Below are 9,630 nucleotides of genomic sequence, written 5' to 3'. Positions count from 1 at the left end.
TGTGAGAGTAATTAAGAAAAAGAGTTCTCCCTCTCTCTAGAATGAATGAAAGTAGCGCACTGTGCACAGTTCATATTGCTTACTTTTTTAAATTGAATAACATGCCATCTCGGCTGTGTTTGTATGTACCATTGTTAAACGATAGCAGTGAACTTCTTTTGGTATTATTTGTGTTATTTATGTTGAGCCTTACTTTTGTGGCTGATAAATGCGTGTGCCTGAACCCTCCTAAATATGCAACATATTTAAAATAAAATAAAATCAAATAATATTAAACATATTAGGACTATCTTATGTGTGCATGTATGTGAGCCGGTATCTGCGAGCGACTAATAAAAAGCATAACGTATCGAAGTACTTAAAATCAATGAAGTCGGCGAGATTGCCTTCGCGATGTTTATTTGTTTATTTGTGGTTACTTTTGAACGCGAAAGTAGATCATAAAATTATACTTTTGATTTTATTGTTGTACAAAAGCATATGATGCTCACATGAATTTATCCTTCCTTACACATATGCCTATGAGCACTTTTTGAAATATATTGTATCATTTTTATTGTAATGACTATTAGCCTCTAATAAAGTAGACTGTAGCAGCGGAAAGGATTTTTGAATGCGCTTCAATTGCATTCAATGTAAGTAATTAAGGATATATGTAATTAGGTTGAATAAATAAGCAAAAAAAAATATGTATATTTCACAATTACAATAAATTTTTTCAATAAATAAATTGATTCAATTATAAGGATATATAAAAAGCTAAGTATGAAATATCTATATTTAAAGCTGTTTTTGATTTTAATAACAAATTTATTAATTTTAATATCACCAACCGTTTTATGATAACGGCTGGAGGTATTACTTTTTTATTCTAGATTTTAACAATTCTTTTTGAAAAGCTTCTGCAGATGCTTTTAACAGTCTTTTTTTAGGTCCATTAAATGCTAACAAAATCCTTTTGAAGAGATTTAAATAAGTGTTAAACTATCAAAGCACTGTCAGGACCTTATAGTATATGCAATGTGTATACGTTGTAATGATAATACATAACGATACCTTTCTTCGGTTAAAAAAGGACTTTTTTTGCAATTTTTTGCTTCAATCGCATCAAATACTCAAAGTGGAATTCAATCAATTCATTGAAATCCATCACAATAGATGATTTCCTCGCAATCTTACCTAATATATGTTCGCTAAGGTGAGATATGTTTTTTCGACCAAGGCAGTTTTTTATAATATTTTTGAAGGTCCATGACAGATTTGAAAGTATAATCGCGTCCGAGTGACGCACATTTTTACCAGTAGCCGACATATATTTTGATTGAAAAAATTACCCCAGATTTATAAACACACTTAATATAAGACAATAAATGAAATGCAATATTCACCAGAATCAACCATTTTCTCATCTATCACGTAGGAGACAAAAATGCTGTGATTACTGAAATGCGGTCTTCAGCACTCTAACCTTCATAATCCATGGAATTTTTTAAAGGTGGTGTGTGCTGAGTGACTTATAATTAAATAAATCTAGTAACCTAAAAATAAATTTTGGTGGTCTTAGAATAGTCTTAAAATAGTCTTAGAATTAGATTAATTTTCCATTAAAGAATCGTATACCATTTTTTTCTGTCATATGAGATTTTGTCTTGGATTTGATAAGAATTTTCTTTTTCCGCACACATCGGTGTGATGTGTAGTGTTTGTTGAGATTCGATTAAACCTACTAAATTCTTATATATTTATTTTTCAGAAATCCGTCTTTATCATTTTCATTTTCGATCTTTGCACTGCCGCTTATCAAAGTAAAAGTGTGTGCAACTGTAATTTAATTCCTCAAGTGGTTGGGGTTGATTGAATTTAATGTTTCGCTGGCTACGTTTTATGCTGCAGATACTCGTATCTGCGCTTATGCATGGAGGGTGGCAAACGTAGACGAGCTCAAACACTAATGCTCTGACTCTCAGATACACAAACTCGCTACATAGTTGCGGATTAAATAATTATTAGTAACAGATACGTTTAAATGCTGACTAAATAATTTAAATACTCACGACGACTCAGAGTATCACAACTAATCTGCGGTTAAGTGTAACGGCTTTCATGGAAAGTAAATACGCATAATTATTCCAAATAGATGAGATGAACTTGAAATTGAAGAATTTTTCAAATAATTTTATTATTCAATAGATAAAATGTCATTATATCAAACATTATAGATAAAAGTATCTTATCTACTTTTATGTATTAGTCTAACATACTGTACTCCCCCACTGTTATATGAGTTCTGGTGAGTGAGTTCTGGCATCTTCAGATATTTCTTATTTATTTATTTTTGTATTATTTTGTTTTTTTTTTTTGTTTTGCTCACCGGCTCAATTGAAATTTTGATTTAATATCGTAAATTATAGTATCTCTAAAATAGTGTGTTGCCCACCGCAGCATCTAGCAAAGATACGAGTACATGAATATACGTAATTTGAATGTTTTTATACAATTATTGCTACTTTCAGATACTGAATACAGTATACAGAATATAGAATTAGCGTTGAAGGCTCATCTTACAAAAGCACAGATATGCGAGTATGCAAACTTTTATTATTTTAGATTGAATCTAAATAAAACGTAACAGTTAAGTTAGTCTTTGAACGCGGTTTAGTTGAGACAGTAAACTACTGAACTTGTGAGATACACTTGTAGCTATAAATAAAGATTCCATAGATGTAAAAAATTAATATCAAAAACGATTTATATATTGCTTTCTATATACAATGTATTTAGTGTATTTATTATGAATATATATGAATGCTTTTGTGTAGATAAAAGTCTTTAAACATAAGTGGAGTTTAAGATTTGTGATTAAAATTTATTATTTATTTATTAATATTTAATAAAGGTCAATAGTATTAAGTGAAATTTACAATTGCTCTTAAAATTAAGAAAGAAAAAGTAAATATTACAGTTCTTATATAATAGAAAAAGTGATACGTAGTGCAAAAAATTTTGAGAATATCGTCGCAGATATCATATTTTTGTGGCTTTTGCAATATAACGAATATAAGTTATATACCTGGAAATGAAAAAAAAATATATATATAATTTTGTATATATGCAGTTTACAAATACAAATATAAGTTATTTATCTGGAAGTGGAAAAAAATAAATAAATATTATTTTGTATATAAGCAGTATATATATACAAATATAAATAACATATCTGGAAATAAAATAAATCATTTAAAAGCATCTTAAAATATTTTTAAAAAAAAGTTCAACAATTTTTTTATTTTTTATAAATAAATTAGTGTTTGTGTTCGCTTTATAAAAAGTGCCTGAACTTGAAAAAAGATATTATTTAAAAAATAAATTACAAGATCTATAGAAAATTTTCTTATAAAGTGTATTGGCATTTTAAAATTCTAAAAATTTGTTATTTTAATAATATTATGACGTAATAAAAAAATAAAATTTAATTTAAATAACTAATGGTAAAATGTCTGTATATTGTATTGTATATATGTATTAAAGAATGTGATTCATACAACAATTTATTACAAATATAACAAAATAATAAGTATTATCTATAATAACCTATATAACGAAAGAGTCATAATTATTATTTATACTTGCAAAAAATCGGTTATAGCACTTAACAGTCATAAAAGTGATAAGTGATAACAAAACAAATAAAACTAAATATATATATTATATATAAAAAAATATATATTAACATATTTTTATTCAAAATAATATTTAAAATAATCTTAACTTAAAATAATTCTTTTAAAAATAACTTTAATTAAGTTGATATGCTAAGGCTGGATGGGAATCTTTTTATAGAAAAAGCCAATGACTAGTCCTTAAGATATTATTTTGAAACTGTTTTGTGCTAGTGCACTTAAGCACTTATACTCTTTTTTTAATTCGAGGTATTTTCAAAACCCCTCTTTACACTTTGACTAGATTATTGTTTATCACTTTATCACACTAAGCAATAATTGACCTCAGATCTGCATACCTTCCCAAGCAGCCTGTAACCATTTTGAGATTTGATAACGCGGTGTTGGTAAGTCTCTCAGATAGATTATAACAATGTGATAAGAGAAAAAATACAACATATAATTGAAATCATTATAGAAAGTTTATAACAAATTTTGTGTTTTTAAATCTTTAATAACTTGGATCTTAGCCATATTGTGAATTTCTTTGCATCTTAAAAGGCGGTAATAGGGAGTCATTGTTTTTAGTTTAGTACAAATGCTGAATGATTAGGCCCCGATCACTGCTATTTATTATTCACTTAAATATTATCATATTTCACTTCCATAAACACTTTTGAAATCCACGTTAGAACTAACTTGCATTATTTGGATCTAACACAATTTTATATCATATAAAGTTGAGTGGAAGCTTTGGATTGTTACAATTTTTCTCAAACCTTTTTTTTTGGGAGCACTCTCCTACAAGAGATATATAATATATATTCCGTGCTTTAACATATTAACATATGTAGTTAAAAGTTTTCATATCTAATTTCTGAAAGCCATGGTATAACTAACTTGTACAATATACATCCATCAACATTTAATTTTTAGTTTAGTGTGAGCTCTACTTACTTGATTATGTATCCTTTTAAGCCTTTTAATCGAGGGTTATCCCAGAGTTAATATATGTGTTATAATCTATCTGCACTATATGAATCTAACAGAATTTTGTATTATATATAGTATATTTGTAATTGAGCTTCTTTTGTAATAGATCTCCAAATTTTTTTGTGAAGATCTCTCCTATATGTGATATTTACTGTTTTCACTTCTGTGAAAGGTTATCATTTTCCAATTCGAGAGATATTACTGAAAGTTGTAGTAAAAACATTAGAACTTATTTTTATCTATTGAAATAATTACTGTAATTTCTATAGTAATTAGTATTTGTTATAATTAACATACTAAGTTAATAATTACTAGAGCTTTAAATTAAAAAATGTAAAGTAGTTTTGGTTAAGAATTTCATATTGATATTAAGAAATCAATTAAAATTTTGTTCAAGAACTAATTATATACAAATATTTTGTGATAATTACATATAATAAAGTTTTATTGAACAGAAAGCTAAGCTGTGGCACCAGAGTTAAGAAATGATTGCACCAAATAACTTCATTTTTAAGGAAAAATATAGGTTATGTTTTCGAAATCTAGGATATTATATATATATCCAGGATTTGATTTTGAAGGATGAAAGAAGAATCAGTTTCTTATTTCAGATATTTGCTTAGTCAAGAGTCTACTATGCTGCTCAATTAGAAGAAACGGGACCTTACCGAAATCGTCGACGCCTGCTTTCATGTATTAAATACATCGATAATTATTATAACTGAAAAATATTATTAAAATCGAATATTTGTGGTAGCTATTAGTTATCCTTATCTATACAGTTACTTTTTTGTGATTTCGTCTTTATCACAACTCGGTTCTCAGTCGATGAATTATTTCAGTAGGGAATATCTAAGTTGAGCTTAGGTTACTTATCGAAAATATTACTTATCATGTATAATCCCGCATGTACTTCACTTTTGATTCAGCCTACACACACACACTTACCTTTTTCCTAAAATAAAAAGACTTTTTCCTAAAAGACTTTCAAATATAAAAGTTTTGTTAAAGTCTAATCAGAATAGAGTCTCTTACTTCCTTACTTACTGCAACTCTTCTTCGCATGACATCTAGTCAATTGATAACAGCACCTCCGAACCCAAACTTATTGTGAACTATGCACTTTTTCCATATCAATTTTTTTTCTAATACGATATGATAGATATATAATATAATACAATGTGTTTTTGTTTTAATGGTTTAAAATTGTATCTTCAAAGTCTATATGATATCGAGTGATGGTAACTCTCGGTTCAAGTTTTCGTTGAAACCACAACAATTATTTATGGTAACAACTGGTTATTTTATTTAATAATACATCCATTATTCCAAAAACTTGATCACTGAATTTGTTAATATTTTGGGATACGATATCTGAAGAAAGAGTGTTCATATAATCTAGCGATTACGTGTACCAATGTTTACGTTTGCAAAGGAATATACTTCATGTATAAAATATATTTAATCAAATAAAATTAACTCATAAAAATATAAACGTGTCTAACAAACAATTTAGAATTTTTTTTTTATAAGAATACTGAGACTAATAAAACATTAACTACCCCAAAGTAATTATCACTATCAAGCGAATTTAGCATTTAAAATATCTTAAAAATCTAAAAAAATAAAAATGAAAATTCATAACTCAACTTTGAGATATTCATACCGGAAACATCAATAAGCCCAGAGATATAAGTGTAAAGCCCATAATTTAAATGTACGGAGAAAGCTTTATTTAAATAAAAAATAAAAAGAAAACATAGTAAAATAAAAAAAATTATTACAATTAAAGTACGAAATGGAAAGAAATCTAGAGATATTCGTAATGATCAATTAGTAGCTAGAATGCTAGAATGCACGAGGATGGTGAGATAAATTTCACTGAAATTACACGTGAAAGCTCACAGACTGTAAGTAATTTATATAAATTTTTATTGGTCCAGAAATAATTCCTAATCAAAATTCGTCATTCCACAATTACTACGAAACGGATTGTTTAATCAGACTTTCTTAAATTAGTTTTCAGACGAATTGAAGATCACAAAATTAATGATTATAATTATTCACTTTTAAAAGAAACGGAAGAATAGATGTGTTAGAAAGGATTTCGAAGGTGGTTTTATAGAGAAGTAAAACAATATTAAAGTGAAAGTGACTGACTGAAATGAAGATTATAAAATAAGAGATTATATTAAGTGTTCATTAACAAAAATTAAATAAGCAAAATAATTAATTACATATTACTTATATTAAAACAAAAAACGTTTATAACAAAAAAAAATATTTCACAACAAGTACAAACATAATTTATTACAAAATGAAAAAAAGTGAAATTAAATTATTTAAAAATAAAATTAAAATTATTAAAATTGTCACTAAATAAACAAAAATAAATAAAAAATAATATTTAAATTGTTGTTGTTGCTTCTATGAAATATTAGTGGTGCTGATATCCTTATCAAGTGTTAAGCACTGAGATTAAGAAAATTTTTGAGGTGTTGTGTAAATATACAATCTAATATAAAAATAAATATAATTCAGAATAAAATTCAAACAAAACAGACCAAAGATAAAAATCTCAATAGCTTTGAAGTGAAATACACACCCACCAAATCTACGAAATCATTCTATGCTGAGGTCTAAGTAAATAGACTAAGTAAATCATAGTGAGTTTTAGATAACGAGAGACGTGTGTGCACATAAAGCGAAATGATGAAATAAAAATTAATAAAATTAAATCAATAAATAATAAATATTTTGTTAATAAAAATATCTGCTGAGATACATTTAGAGTTGAGTTATTGTTTACACGTAGCACAGATATGCATTTAATTGGTGATAGGCAATCTATCTGCATCTCTCTTGTCTCTATATTAAATGCTGTGTGGTTTGTATTTGCTTCAATCAGTTTCGATTTTCGAAGTCTACTGTATGAAGTTTACTGAATCTTATTTTAGTATCAAAAATTGTCTTACTTCCACTAATGCATTTAGTTCATACTAAACTATGTTTTAATATTAACATGACTTAACAAAATAAGATTCAGATAGTTGGAATATAAACGGTTCTGATAAGAGCAAAGACAGTTGAGTGAAATATCTGAACGATTATTATAATAAGAACAGAAGTTCAAAAAAGAAAACAAAATAAAAAACTATACTATACATATCAAAATTTTGAGAAGATTTTCTGTGGCATAAAATAGATTAGTTAAGCTTTGTACAAAAAGAAGAAAGTTAGTTGTTAAACAAGATTTTAGATGTGGTCTTGTAGTTGGGTTTTGGCGCTCCCAACCCCTGCTGGAATTTCATTGTTTACTGAAAAGTCGAACCAAATGTACCCTTTCAACAAATGGGGCACTAGCTAGGGTAGTAAGTAGGTACTGATGGAAATGAAAAAGGAAGATGTGAAGATCATATTGAAGCAACAAAGAAGAATACAAGACAAATGTAAATTGATATTGATAAAGAAAAATAAATAAAATTAGGAGTGAATACATGTACTTAAACATTGGTAGGTACGTGCATCGTGAGAGCGGAATAAATTTCGTATGAAGGTTATTTAAATAATTTCTATATTCTAAAATGATCATCTAAATTGACGAGGGGATGAATACACTCACCAACATTACTTTCATATATATTTCCGGTCATAGGAAAATTAAAGGGAATGAAAATGTAGATAATTTAGCGCGTTTTCATGAACATCTTTCTAAGGTCAAAGGTATATCGCCACTATAAGATTAGTGTGAATTACAAATTCTCGAGATCCGGATTTTTTTCAGAGATGTGGGTCTTTTTATTTTATTAGAGAAACTTAAGAGATCAATTTTAGTCAAATCGGATTTGATGAGTTTCAGGAAATACCATCAGCTGACGCTCTCAAGAATTACTACCAGATGACGCTGTCACACATAGCTGATCACATCTGTCATAAACTTTCCCTTTAAACTTAAGCGTCTTAGATTGATTATTGTCAAGGTTACGTTGTTGTGAGTACATTTACTTTAGCATGAGTTTTCGATATTTTTATATTTTTTAAAATGGAAGCCATCAGCGTAGCTTTGCATAATGCCATCCTTATTGATGAGTTTTTACAAAGATTGGTGTAAATATTATTGAACAAACAGTCACCTCATTTGGCCCCCACTTCGGAGAATGCTTCTAAATTCTATATTATGATAATATAAAATAATGTTATGAGAGATAATAAAAAAATCGCAGACAATTTTGATGATATACCAAAATCCGTCTATTAAAAATGTTTCGAGGATTGGATCCACTGTTGGTATTAGCGTGTTACAGTCAATGGAGAGTATTTTGTAGGAGATAATATCGATGTACAATATTGAGCTTTTTTTCTTTATTTTTTGAATAAATTCCAAGAAACTCGTTGGTCGATGTTGTACACAGATCTATATATAATTGGAAGACAATTCATTATCCCAGAAAATTGAACAGAATACCATAACCAAGAGAACTTCTTAATTGATGTGTATCCATATCTATATTAAGACATCTTTTAGTTCAATATAATCTATTATTACTTTTAGCTTGCCAAATTTAATCCGTTAATCCGTATTTAAAAACTCTCTGGATTGATTTATAGTTACAAGGCCGTATATACTACCAATGAAAGTTAATATCTCTAATGCAATTTGTCAATGAAATGTAGTTTGAAAATTGTTTGTTGCTTGCACGCTCAACTGCGCTCAAATTGTATTATTCCGAATTTTGCTGAAATCCGATGAAATCCGATGAAATCCGCTGAATGCCCACAGTTTCTTCAGTGTTCAAACAACTCAATTGATAAAAGGCTTATCATTCACTTAGTAAACATGGCGAGCATATGAAGCGCCAGCAAAATAATAATTTATGAAGTACGAGTATACTGTGTGTGTGTGTAGTATATTTGTAGATACATTTATAGAGATATAAAGATACCCGCGAATTCATGCAGGCTCTATCAGTTGTTTAGT

This window comes from Teleopsis dalmanni, chromosome 2, assembly GCF_002237135.1.
Source record: "Teleopsis dalmanni isolate 2A chromosome 2, ASM223713v2, whole genome shotgun sequence".
NCBI lineage: Eukaryota > Metazoa > Arthropoda > Insecta > Diptera > Diopsidae > Teleopsis > Teleopsis dalmanni.
The sequence above is the reverse complement of the archived record's forward strand: the minus strand, read 5'-3'. Positions refer to the sequence as shown.